Source organism: Myiozetetes cayanensis, unplaced genomic scaffold (genome assembly GCF_022539395.1).
Source record: "Myiozetetes cayanensis isolate MyiCay16 unplaced genomic scaffold, myiCay2020 scf3, whole genome shotgun sequence".
Lineage (NCBI taxonomy): Eukaryota > Metazoa > Chordata > Aves > Passeriformes > Tyrannidae > Myiozetetes > Myiozetetes cayanensis.
Window position 1 is genome coordinate 21,547,046 of NW_026087521.1, and position 14,480 is coordinate 21,561,525.

Below are 14,480 nucleotides of genomic sequence, written 5' to 3' on the forward strand. Positions count from 1 at the left end.
AATTTCCAACAGTGGTAGACTGCAGTAAAGTAAGCAACTACTTATATAGATGCCATCTCAAATTATGGGAATGCATCTATGCTCCATGGGTGCCTAGAACTTCGACTGCATGAAGGTGATACCCCAGAAGAACAACTTCAGGACCCCTACCACTGGGAAGACCAGGGTGGAGAAGGCCCAACTGGACACCACAGGATCCACAAGGTGGTGACTATCTTATGCTTCATCTTCTCTCTCTCTCTCTCCCTCCCTCTCTCTTTTCCCTCCCACCCTCCCATCCCCTTTCTTATTTCTTTCTCTCTCTCTACCTCACATTTACTGTTAAATAAAATCCATACTATTGACTTCAGCATATGGTCTTGTTTGCACCTTAATTTGGGCAAGGGCATCTCTTAATAATAAGATCATAACAAATGCCTGTGGCCCTTTCCAGCTTCTGTTTATCTGAAGATTTAATAGCAAACTCGCAATTCCTACATGCAGGACTTTAATGAAAATATTGGATGGACTCACAACAGAGCTTCACAGAACTCTACTCGGTGTGAAACTTTCGAGTCTGACAGTTAAATATTGATAGCTGCTCTCTGATGACACAAATTATTTTATTTTAGACAAATTATCAGAGTCTGATCAGTATAGGAAGAATTATTGAGCAGATTCTGTGAGGAAGATACCTGCTTAAAATTTTAAAGTTACGGGAAGAAAGTTTTAACAAGGAACAGGAGTTGTTATTTATAATGTTTTGTAATTCTCATTTTACCTCTCTACGGTGTATTATTTGCACCATTAATAAATAGCACTTTGAAATACAATATCTGAAATGCCACTAAGCCACCTTATCTTTTTATGCATAAACACGAGGTAGATATGATAACCAGACTTTTTTTATTATTAACCTTTTCTTTGGTGGGTGCAAATCTGCTGAGAACAATGGTTAGTGGCTCTCCTGTTACTTTCCCCTCTATCAGACCTGTACCCTGCACCTTCCACAAGTCATTTAGAAGATTGTAGTAAATGTTTGCAGTAGGAACTTCAGTTTTTGGAGGATGTAATCTCTACATAGCCACAAATCTTTTCTGGCTCTCTAACTCATAAGGAAATCTCTCTGCCTTGTTACAGTTTGACTAACTGGAAGACACCGAAGGAATGGACACAAAAAAATGAAAGGACACAAAAATGATGGATACAAAAAAGCCTGACTAAAAGTTCCTCAGTGTCAATAGAGAACATTCAGTCCAGAAGGCAACATTTTCTGTGAGTCTCAAAGTTGAGTGTTGCTAAGTACCCCTTGTCCTCCCCAATGTAACAGCTAACTCAGAGTGTCCAAACTTGCAACTTCAAAGCTTTTATCAAGATGCTCAAAAAAGGCCTACAGGGAAATGCAACTCAGACATATTCTTTTTTTTTTTTTTTTTTTTTAGCATGTATTACTCTTCTGTGAGATTTTTGTTCACCCTAGGAGAGAGCATGGTTGAACGAAATTGATTGGGATTCAGGCTAATCTATTACAAGTCCTACAGGCCTACACAACTGTTCCCTCTTTTCCTTCATATGGTTTTCTTTGCTACAGCATCTGACAATCAGATATCCTTTTTTAACCCTCTGGCAGTACTCCTCCAAGATATGTGAGTACTATTGTTCCCACTAACAGATGGGAACTGAGATAACTATCTGGAAATGAGCTTAGGTGATGCAATGCTGAAAGCTGTTCTTGCAGCATACCTGGATCTTGGACAGGAATTTGCTGCCCAGAAGTGCCTGAGCAGTGTGTGGGGAAGTCAAGGATCTCCAAATAGGGTTGATAAGACCTATTAAACTGAATAGTGTATCTTAGGAGCTGCCTAAGGTAGCCATTAGAAAAAGCTAAAAAGAAAGGTTCAGACAAACTCCAACTCTCTTTATCAAGGCTCAGGATAAGGGCACAAAGTTTCTCCAAACTAAAGTATGCATGTCAGAAAAACATTTTGCATCTGGAACTCTCAAGAGACAATCTTCTCCTGCAGATAGGAACAGGGAGACAGATTTGATGTTCTCCTCAACTAAGGAACCTCAGTGGTTTGGGACGAACGCCTGCAAGAGCAGGACTGAAGTGGCTTGGGAAACTTGGCAACCTAAATCTGCACTTCTGAGGGCCTACTTAAAAGTTTTGTGGCTCACACTCTTAAACTTATATTGAGTATTAAAGAACCTTGTGTAAGTGTCAGTGGCACTGATATGACTTGGTGTTTCTGAGTGTCTGTGACTGGCCCAATGCCACACAGAATGACCGAGAATGGATTGAAGGGAGTGTTCTAAGATCAGCAAGAGTTCACCATCCTGACTGACATCAGTTAATACCAGATAGCCCTTTCTGGGAAGACTGTAAGACCAATGACACACACAGCACCTCCCAAGTCAGCAGTGTAACAGGCAGGATCCTGGGGTGTATGGCACCAAGCTGGAGAAAACCGGAGGAATTTCACAGGCCTCATTTCTTACAATTGCTCTCTGTTAATGGGGTTGATTTGGTTCCAGATGCTTTCCAGTAAGAGACATATTGACTAAATAACAAAATGTACATACATGAAACATTAAAGTTTCATTAAAATATCAGCGCAATTCATGCAGCAGCAATTAACATAAACACAGCATCCTCAATGCATGGCTTAACACTAGCTGCAAATAGGCACACCTCTGGAAGCTGTTGTTGGTGATTTGTCTCCAGATAATTCCCCTCCTTAATCACCAATATAAAGTACAATAAGACAGGTATGAAAGTACTTCTCATGTCCAAAGAGATTCCTGGTGTCTAGAGGAAGGTTAAAACACCTGTTGGCTAATTGCCTCAATTTAATACTGTTAGCAAATGCATTTATAGTTTTAAAACCGTTTTTATGATGTCTAAGTAATTGCATCAATTTGGCAACCATCTACTTAATTTTAAACAGCTTTAACAGAATGCCTACAGTTGAAAACAATTCTTGTCAATGCCACATAAATTGGCTCATTCTAACTACTTTTTTTTGTGTAAGGGGGCAATTTGAACAATTACTTTGCAGTGAAAACAGCTTTTGTCGCTGCTAAATTGAGCCACTTGAACTGTTATTTACGCATGCTATAAAATTTTATTTACTGTCGAGGGACTTTTCTTGCAATTGAATTTTTGCTGTGATTCTTACATTTTGTTTAGACTGAAATGGTTAATTTATTCCCTTTCATTATGTATAGTTGGAAACAAATCAATCAAAAGCAGATTTTTTTTTAATAAAATTAATCTCCACCTAGCATTACTCAGGTAAAAATCATTACCATTATTCACTTCCAGTATTCACTTTTCTTGAAAGGTGGGAGAGTTACTGATTGAGTTTGCATCATCTTCCACCTCAAAGCCCACCTCCCTCTGTATTTTGTAGCTGTTACCATTACACAGCCTTTATTTGCTAGAGTAACTGTAGATGAAGCAAATAATCACAGACAAGATGCACAATATCCACTGCTCATTAGAACTAGCTAGTCCATGAGAAAAGACAGCCCCAGTGGTACTGACATCAGTTGCATCACTCATACCTCACATTTTCAGAGGTGAATTCAAGTGTTTGTCAAAAGTACCAGCTTGCCAGCTTTGGAGAGTAGATCTTATTGACCAGATGTGACACAAGCAGTTTTTCCTGCTCTGCCCTTTCAGCCTGCTTTATGCATTGGTGGAGAGCTTACCCAAGATAAACAGTTCGTCCTCTGACTGCTTGCAAGGTCCTCTGGCAGAACAACTCAGCTCGAGTCAGTCACAGTGGGGCTGTACACGTGGACTTACCCGTATTAGGAATGGACATTTGTCTAATGAGTAGTTATTTTGTTTGACCTCGGGGCTGGAGGTGAATTGGTAATAGACAAAGTGAAAGGTCTCAGTGAAGAGAGGGACTGCCGTGGCTGTTTGACATTTTAAAATACCAACTAGCCTCCACCACACTAATGCAAAGTGATCACACTTGGTTCAGTGAAGAGGATTTCCTGAACATTTCAACATCCTCACACCCACTACAATGCGGACTTCTTTGCTTTCTCTGGATGACGATGGGAGGAACGCTTGATTGTGCCAGGGGCTAGGGGTGAATTTAATGACTTCTCTAATTCCCCTTCACTCTGATTTTCTCTGTTAATTCTTCAGATTATTCTACCTCCATCTACCACCATCCTCTGTATCATAATGTATATCCCTGTCTCTTGCAACATTTCCTCAATCCTAAAAGTGATTTATCCCGTTTGCCCTGGCTGTGCTGTAAGCCCACCCAGCACACACATACTGTACCTCCTTTCCTTCTGGTTGGCAGTTCCTTGGTTTGTTTCTTACAGAACTGCAGGCTCTTTCATTGGTTTTCTGATCACACACACATTCTTTTCACTCATAGGTGCAGCTTGTGGAGGGTATTGTCAAGGTCCTTTGTCCTCATCTTCTTGAGGCTGCTGTCTCAGGGTTTCACTGCAAATTAACTACAGATCTCTGTTTGTTTTCTTCAATGCTGTGGTATGAATGATTCTCTTGTGCTAATGGTAGAACTGTCACAGGCAGAAGAATCTGTTGTGTTTACTCAACAGCAGCAGTAGCAAATTGCTGTTATTCCAAACAGTTTTACAATTCTTTAATGCCATTATTTCCTTTGCTTCCAGAATCTCAAATGTTTTTCATTTTGTTTTCAAGAACTTCTTTGACCCTCTTTCGACTTTGTGTGTGTGTTTTCACAACTGTGGTATCAGAAAAGCTAGATGCCATCTCTTCCTTGCAGTTCAAAGGACTTCACCTTTTTTCCCATGCCTGCCTATGCAGGCTCACTAGTGGGTGTTCAAAGACAGGTGGCTATATATATATATAACAAAATAATTACTTTCTCTGCACATTTGGGCATTTTAAAATGAGCCAGATTGATATAAGGTGGGTGGTTTTTTTGTTAAATCTCTGTTTACTACCAGATCAGATCTCAGTCTTTATTTGTGTTACGCATTAACAAAATGTTCTCTTTATAGCCACCTACTAAAGCCACCCTGCACCAAACAGTAAAGCTACTTGGCATGATAAACCAGTGCATTAATTCTGAGTCCTTAAAATGTTTTGTAGTTCTAGACTTCTTCTTAATTTGCTGAAATTCTGGTGCATATTTGGGAATCCCTCTTATACATCCCAAATCTGCTGTCCATCTGCAGATATTGTGCATACATCCCTTTCCGTCCTCTTGGCCTTCCACACTATTAATATCATGAGGATATCTCAGACTGGCATGAGAAATATTTATGGATCCAAGCATCACAGGCCATTCCCAGTGCAGTACACACAAAGATTCCCTAAAAATAGGATGTGCTTCTGAGACTGAACTGTAATATCCCTGAACAGCTTAGGGTGTATGGGTATTCTTGACATGAGTCACTTTGGAGTGCTTAGTTCCGCAGCTTAACACTATCAGAGTATTTCTTTGTCTTGTATGATTAGATCTAATGTGGATGAGACTCTTGAAGGATTTTTATTGTGAGATGCTGTGGTTATTTAAATATCCTTAAATCTTTTGTGAAGTGGTGGTCTATTTTTTTGCAGCAGGTGCACCATTTTCAATCTTGGCAATTAAGCATGGAGCCCTTATCAGAGTCATGAGGCTGCATTTCAAAAACTGCAGATAGCTGAGAGATGGCAAATAAAAGACTCTGATTATTGAATGTTTTTTCTGTAAGCATTTTCATTCGTAGCATCTATATTTGAAAGCCACTTTAGTCAAACAGGTAATCTAAGAATATCTTTGAAAATTCAGATAGGAACTGAAAAGCCCAAAGTACAGGGCAAAGAAGTTACAGGAATAGAAGTCCTCTCTATGTCCTTGTCATAGTCTCCTTAAATGGTAAATGTTTTTACATCTGCATGAATGGATTTTAATTAAATGTATTCATAAATAGAACACTGAGATGGCACATCTTGTTGAAAATACAATCTGTCAGCAAACAGCATCTGGAAGAGATGGTGCTCTGTCAGCTAAAGCAGATAAAGGAAGCCTGAGTCCACTCCCCTGTGAGCTGAGTGTTACCTCTGTTCTCTGAAGACAATCCATGTGGTCCTTTATTTCTCAGAGGTACAATGAAGGATCAGATCTCTGCTCTTAGATCCACGCTGACTGTTTCCAGTAACAAATTTCTGATACCCCATGTTAAAAACCACTCCAAGAGACTGTCCATCTATCAGCGTCAATCAGCTAAGGTAGGAAGCCTGTCCTCCATTCATCATCCACTAGAAATATCTTCATGGAAAATAAAAGAAGATGCAGATATATGGTAACAAAAAAACCCATTCTGAACATCTGTTGTGGACCTACTTGAATTTTAACATCATGGGCACCTGCTAAAGCATAGGATAATTTTGAATTATAAATTTGAACACATGAAGTGGTGGCACATGAGAAGGATGGGCTGTGTGCCAGTACCACCTCCTGCCATACTGTGCACACATAGCCACCCACCACGTATGATAGGGTTGTTTTAAGTTGTGCCAAAAGCAAACTGTTTTCAATACTATTTTTTTTAACATTCTTTCGCGCAATAATACTTTTTGACTGACTGCTTTAAATCATCTCCAAAATGTAAAGCCAGCCACAGCAGGTCATTAATTCTAGGTACAAATACTTCAATGAGATTTTTCCTAAGCTTACATATCTGAGACAAAGTCAGTTTACATATCAGCAGGCTGTAGGTTCTCACCTTGGTGCCCAGTGTGATCTACACTGCACATTATCACAGCAGGGCTTGCACACTGAGGTCTCTGAGTCCTACTGTCCTGTAATAATAGCACTCACAACTTCTTCATGGGTGTGGGAGAAGGGAAGAAAAGCATAAACCTGGACCCATCTGAAATTTGGTAGGTTTTTGTCTCAGGTACTAAGAAACCACTAACGACACAAGGATTTCAAAGTTTACTTTGGTAATAAAAACAACCACAGCTTTTGGTAGGTGTATTTAAACAGCACAAGGTGACACAAGCAGTAGGTACACATTTTCCAGGAGACATCTATTTGCTAGGCACACAACTCTTTCCTGTTATACTAAATCTGAGAGGAAGTTGTCTAGACTCAGCATCGCATTCCTGAATTCATTAAGACAAAGCAAGGCCCTTCTTAAAGTCTGATTACTTTTCAGCAGTTCCTTTCTTCCTAAGACAGCAAATTTACTTATCATCAATGCTTTCTCCTCCTCTGAAAAACACCCACTCTATCCCAAACCCTTTCAGACTTTACTCAACTGCCCATCATCTTGGACTGCCTTTCCTAACAACAAAGCAACAACAAAAAATAATTTTTGTAAACTCAAATACACCATACATCCAGACATTGAAAAGATTGTCATATACTTTTTTGAAAGCATACACAGACTAATAAAAACCAAAGCCAAATACATATAGAAGGGATGGAACACCCCATTCTGTCATCAGTGCCAGGAGAGAGAGAAAACATAATCCCAGAGACTGTGATGTACTTTAATGAAGAGCATTTCTTAACAATTATAATGCTTGACCCTTAGTCCTTTATTAGTCTTTTATTATCCATCTGGAGTGCTAATTACCCGTAACAATACCGTGATTCTTGAATACTTGCAGCTAATTTGTCCCTGTCTCAGAATATATCCTTTAACAAAAGGAAGCAGAAAAAAGCCAAACCAGGAACACTGACCATTATTACATGAGAGGGGTCTCGTGTGGTTGTATTGTGTCCACCCTTGAAGTGTGGCACAGTGCAACTTAGTGCTAGAGTAAAATGCAAGAGTACGTGCTGTAACTTTTACATACATTACTGGTTAGGTCCTGCATTGCAGAGCAACTGACCACATGAAACTGCTGAATTCAGCTACAAATTCAGTATTTACAAAAACTGAGCTGCAGAATGTATGTTCTTATTCCTAGCTATCTAGGCATATCCTTGGGAAACTGGTATTCTTTTATATCCTTTGTTCATCTGGTGAGCTGCCAATTAGGATTCTGATTCCTATTAACAATTGCTAAATGGTATATGTGATGTTTCTCATGGAAAAGACTGCAGCAAACACAGACTGAACAGAGTGGTTCTTTCCACAATTTTTACATTCCACCAGTAGCCATAGATTTGCAATCATATATTGATGTTATATTTCATTAAAGGCACTGAAAAGATGTAGTTTGAGCATTAAGATTAGCAGAAAGATACAGTCCATAGGAGCTGGGGAGTGCAAAAGGATTCAGTCTCTTAAATGTAGGCATCAGCATAATCAGAGGCACATCAGTTTCTTAATGTATACAAAGCTACACAACTTCCATGCAGAGTGTTGTCATTTCCATTTCACAGATGGAGAACACAGGCACAGTGAACCTTAGCTGGATTCCACCCCACCCCGAGCTTATGTCCAAACTAGGCTCATCTTAAAATCAGGCAACCATCCTTTTAAATGTAATACAAGCTGCGCAGGAAACATGTCCAACTGCTTTAAATGCACAACAGACAGGACAAGACAGCTCTGAACACCTCCAGAGAGCAATTTAGAGAGCCTAAATTAGGAGTTTGCATCTCTCAACTTCTCAGTGTACACAGGGGCTCAAAGGGCCACTTGTCCCTGCACGGCTGAGCAGCCCAGCCAGCTAGAGACGATCAATAGCCAACACTTAGCACAGGCTCTCAGCCCTGCTCTTATCAAGTGAAACACAGCAGTGCTGCTGTCTGTCTTCCTGCACAGCAGCCTACTTTCCAGGGACCCCTACCAAGCAGCAGTAAGCACTGAATCTGGGTTGTCCGCAGCCTGGAAGGCTTTTGGCCCCCTGGTTCAGCGAGGGTACCCACATATCAGAAGATGAGGCATTCACAGTGGGAATACTACTACATTTCCCTGCCCAGTCCACACCACTATAAAGCTGGGGAGCATTAAATCTGGACTGGGAGAATGGTAGCTTGGGAAAATTTGATTTTAACCTAGAGGATTATGCTCTTATTAGAAGATGGCAAAATAATGCAATGCCTTTGGGTTATTTCTGCTTTTGTCATACAGTTGTTAGAGGCATAAACACTCTTATAGAATCATAAAATACTCTGAGTTGGAAGGGACACATGGGTGGGTATGACTGACTGGCAAGGGTATGCATGAAGAACACTTTTACATCCTCTTGCTTCTGCCTGATCATTTGGTAACACGATCTTCCTCAACATACAACATGACTTCATTGGGTATATATTTGCAGTATCTGGGAGTGTGTGTCTAATAAGTTCTTTGTTTCTGCTGGGATACAGCAGCATCAGTAAGGGCACACAACAAACATTGGCACTACAGAAACCTTGGCTTTGCAAGCAACAATAGATGAGGTAAAGGCCTGCTCTTGCAAGACTTTAAATTTTACTGTATCAGCACCTATTATCAAACTAATGCAGTGGAGACACTGCTTTTTCTATCCAAATATTATGGTTCTACTGCTGAAGCAATTAATCCAATGAAGGAAACCAACACTTTGTTCCTTTTTTTCCAGACTACTCTAGTGTTGTTTTCTTCCCTTTACCACAGAGCATAAAGCAATTCAGCTCTTTCAGAGGCTATATTAGCTTTGTTTTCTTTTTTACACACTGTATTGCCATAGAGAAATTCAAGTTTTAGCAAAGAATGCTCTCTGTTTAACTTGTAGATATAATGTCTCTCTGGAAATATTTCCCGTATGCAACAGAGCATTTGACTTGACTTTTTAGAAGCTCCACTGAAGAGGGAATTGAGAAGAAAGCCACTTCGATTAAGCAAACAGTTACTTTCTTATGATTGCTGCCATTAAACAGAGAGAAAAAAAAAATCCAGCTGTGATTATCACAGAGGAGCACAGATGGATAACCAGCCATTGCTTGAAAAGTAAAGATACAAGCTAAAAATTCCTGGACAAATCTTGAACATCAGTTGAACAGGAATTTGTTTGCTTTTCACAACAAAATCAGTATATTTTGATTTGGGGATATATATATATATATATTTATATGTTTAGAAGTCTACAGAATGGCAAAAACTTACTAGAGAGCCCCTGGTGGTCTAGTGGTAAGGGCGCGGCGCTGTCACCACCGAGACCCGGGTTCGATTCCCGGTCAGGGCCACTCCTGGGCAGATGGAGCTCATTAGCCCTTAAAAAGGCAATCCATCTATGTCCTAAGGACCTCGCTGCCACCGTCCAAACTCACTTGGCCCCGGCAGACGAACCTTAGGATTAAAGGGTGGGCTCAGTTCCGCGCACACTGTGTCTCACCTAAAAAATCCAATGCGCAGGCTGGAAGGTGGAAAGACCTTCCCCGGATCTTCGCTCGCGAAGACTGGCCATTATTTTTATTACTAGAGAGCCTGACTGACTGATTTATTGATATAAAAATAGATTGATAGCTTAATAACTACTAGATTGATAACTTAATAACTACTTTATTATTGTAATAAGATTAGAAAATTTCATTTACCCTTGTAGTTCTTTAATTATATTAGTTTACATAATTAACGGCAAATCTGTGAACTTTGGTCCATATACTTATGAAAACAGATTTGTCCCTTCTTGCAACATTACCTTAGTGTTGCTGATATCTTGAAGACAGCAGAAAAGTTAATTCCTCACTCACATGACTTGAAAATATCATACTGGGTCTGCCTTTTCTGCCACTGAAGTTGCACATCTCAGTCAAAATTAACAGTGGTATATACTGTATTTTCTGGATTGGAGCTCATACTATTGGAAACCTAGGAAGACTCAAGTTCTATCTGCTAATCTTAACTGTTCTATAAAATATCTTGCCAAAATATTATATTATATGAATTAATTGTAAAGAGTAGCTTAGGTTTCGCTTCAACACAGACAAATGTACAGATTAATGAAAAGGGGGGCACAGTGATACTTCAATACAATTCAAAATTCCAGCAGTACTTCTGAATGATAGGTTGACTGATTTTATCTCATAGTCTGATCATTGGATACACCCACCAGAAGAATATTTTTTTTTCCTAGTTAATTAACTGTAGAAAACAGGAAACATATTTTTTATATATATGAAAGACAAACCAAAGATGTTTCCCAGATGGAAGCTTCTCAAATTCCCTGATGTCTCTTAGTTATTGGCAACTTGTCCATTTTCCATTTTAGAACAATTTCGTGTCTTCCCACCCACAGTAAAGCATTGATCTCATTTTGACACAGATTATTAAAGATGTCATGGATGAAATTCTGGCTTTATTGAAGTCAGCAGACATTTTGCCAGTGATTTAAGTAGAGTCAGGATATTACCTGGCTGTCTATAATGCCTGGAGCTTTACAGTAAAACTAAAGTCGTTTATTTCTCTACCAGAGATAAATCTGCTGCCCCACTCAACAGTCTGGGGGCTTTGAAGCATACAGTAGCTTTTGAAATAATGCCACTCACGAGAGGAGAGAGATGTACAGGTTTTTGAGGGTCCTCACAAACACACCAGCAGTTTCTGGAACTTAGCCTTAAGAGGCTTTGTTGAACTTAAAAAAATTACTGAATAATTAAAGAGTTATTTAAAACATAATAATTGTAATTCAACAAGAAAAGTTTGGAAGATTTTAAGCTTTCAGGCTGTAGATTACAAAGAATATTGGTAAGGGTTATTGGATCATAGTATAATGCCATGATTATGATATGGCTGACATTATTATTCCTAATAATATATTTTTTACTTCTATCCTGATAAAAACATAAGGAAATGGAAAAGCTCTTGGTCTGTAGGGGAAATCACCAAGTAGAGGTAGTTGGAAAATGGTTGACTAAAACAACAAAAGAAATTGCTCCTGAGACGGCTGAGCGCCTTCTCTTCTTCAGTCTCTTAGTAAAACAATAATCCGCAGGAGAAAACTTGCTGAAAGAGACACTGAGACCAGGCTCTCACAACCAGGTAACTTTCAAGACTAAATACAAGTTAGTATTTCCCTCTGTCTTGTTAACACCTGTGAGCCTGGCTCAGGGTGCCTATTACGCTTGACACCATATATGCAGATAACAGAATGCTAATGCCATCTTTCAGTATAAGGATGAAAGCCTGCTTGGAATGTCCACCAGGACACATTAATCAATACTAGAACGGCTGTTCATCCCAGCTAGCATCCTCCATGTAATTCCATGGCCATACTGACTGTGGTGTGTCTCAGAAGCTGCTGCTGCACATGAACAGATAAATCACCCCATTCGCTCCATCTGTGCAGTTGTTGCTGTGCCATATGTTCAAAGGCGCTGACTGGATTTTACTGTGTGCGTCATATAACCCTCCTGTGCACATATAGGGTATCTGTCTGGGATGATGGAGACCTCTCCAGAAGTATTGTGCCCTTGTCCTCCAAAATCCTGCATGTAGTCCTGACAGCTATTCAGAGAATTTACAGCTCTCTGGGGTAGGAAGCTGAATTTTTTTAAAAGCAATGGAATTTAACAGAAAAATGAGTCTTTGTTCAGTTTCCTACCGAATTTTATCATGATACAATAGGCAGAGGGAAGGTTGTAGCTTGAATACATCAGTGATTGTAGCCTGCAGAACAGCAATAAAGAAGATACCCAACACTTTTTATTTGTGTTTATCTAATGTGTGCTAAAGGCACTCTAAATTAACAGCTTTGTCGGAAGTGGCATGAACAGAGAATATTGATCCATCCCCAACCCGTGAGCTCTTTCATCCTATTAGGCCTGAAGTGCCAGCAGGATCTGCCTGGTACTTGCTCTGTGAAATCTGGCTCACAGTCAGTGACATCCTACACCGAACTTATGTATCATTGTCACACTGCAAACAAATTCAGCTCTACTGAAAGCTATTCCCCTTCTTCAGATAGTGCATGATCCTAATTCATGTTGCAAGGGACAACTTGCATTTCCTAAAGGTGTTAGCTAAAAGCCACCATTCTAAGATTTTATATATAAAAAAATGATCTACTATTTAAAAGGAACTGTGAAGAACTAAGAAAGTCCCTGCTTTCACTGCCTTTATCCAATTCAGTTAAGATAGGAACAGACTTTCCATAGAGTAATTAGTGTGCAACTATTTCTTTGTTTCTCCCAAATTATGGAGTGATGATCGCTGTTCTTTTCAGTGAAAAGGCAGCATTTCAGCAAACTTACTGGTCTAACCAATAATGGACATAGCATTTACTCTAACAAACTGTGAAGCAGGGCTCAGGAAAGTCTACAGAGAAAAAAAAAAAAAAAAAAAAAAAGAAATAGCCCCAAGTCTTACCAGTGATTTATGTTGGTTTAAATAGATTCATCTTGTTGCAATACCTGAATTCAGCTCAGGGTCTTTCACAAAACCAAAGACAATGGAAAATATCACTATTAATCTCAGGGGAGAATGATGAAGGTACAACTGCTGGTGACAGAACACGTGAATTATTCTGGATAACCAATTCATCTTTCTGCCACTTAACCCTCCTAGGTTGCAAATACAGAGCTATAGTATCCATCCAAAGCTTACTCCATTATCAAAAGCAGGATGAGGTTTGCTCTGCGTAACTACTGTATTTTGATGCCAGTACGTTTATATCTCAAGACACTTTAGTTTATTTTTCCCCTTCTGAAAGGAGAACAGGACACACATTGCACTGCTAACTGGTTTTGGTATAGTGCATTTCAGAAGATAATTTCATCAGATTAAGTTTTGCGTTATATTTGTTAAATATTCAGCTTTTAATGGAGAGTAGAATAGAAAAACAAGCAATAAAACTAGCAGTCCATTGACTTACAAAGCAAATTTAATTTCTCTATGACTGTGAAAGAATATACGCTGAGTTTTCTTTGAATCATTGTCTTTATTTGCAATCTCAGCTAGAGCAAATGAGTGATTAAAAATATTTTTGATACATACATGTCCCCGTATTACCAAAGCTATCAATTTCAGCAATATCTAGGCCAGCAGTTTAATAAACACAGGAGGACACAAATGTCTCCAGATAGCAAAGAAAAGAGGTTTCTCCAAGAGACAGAAAGGAGTTCTTGGCTATATCACCTCCATGTTATATGTATGCTAAAAGGATCATCACTTGTTGCAGAAGAGACTGAATCAAGTGGATAATACTCAAGGGAGTCAAATACAACCCCAAAGGTATAAATAACAACTTAAGCTGAGTTGCTGAAACTTCTGAAACCAAATGATGATTCAATTGCATGGTTCAACTGCAATTTATGCACTTTTTTTATTCTTTTGGAGTGTGAAGGTTCTGAGGTCTTTTGCCTTGCGGTAGACCTGTCAAGGACTGGTAGTATAGGGTTTTTTTTCTCACACGCTCAGTATTTAACAGAAGTCTTTGCAAAAACAATAGACACAAGTCCATGGAAGAGTTTGGAGGTCTCTACTGTAGACTATGGCAATATTTGCTTAAAATATTTTTCACATTCACAAAATCTTTTGTGAACGTGAAAAAATCTCTTCATGTATATTTAATAGCAGATTTCACAAGCCTCCTCAAACATCTAATACTGTGACTACCGTAACACTTTGAAAACTCT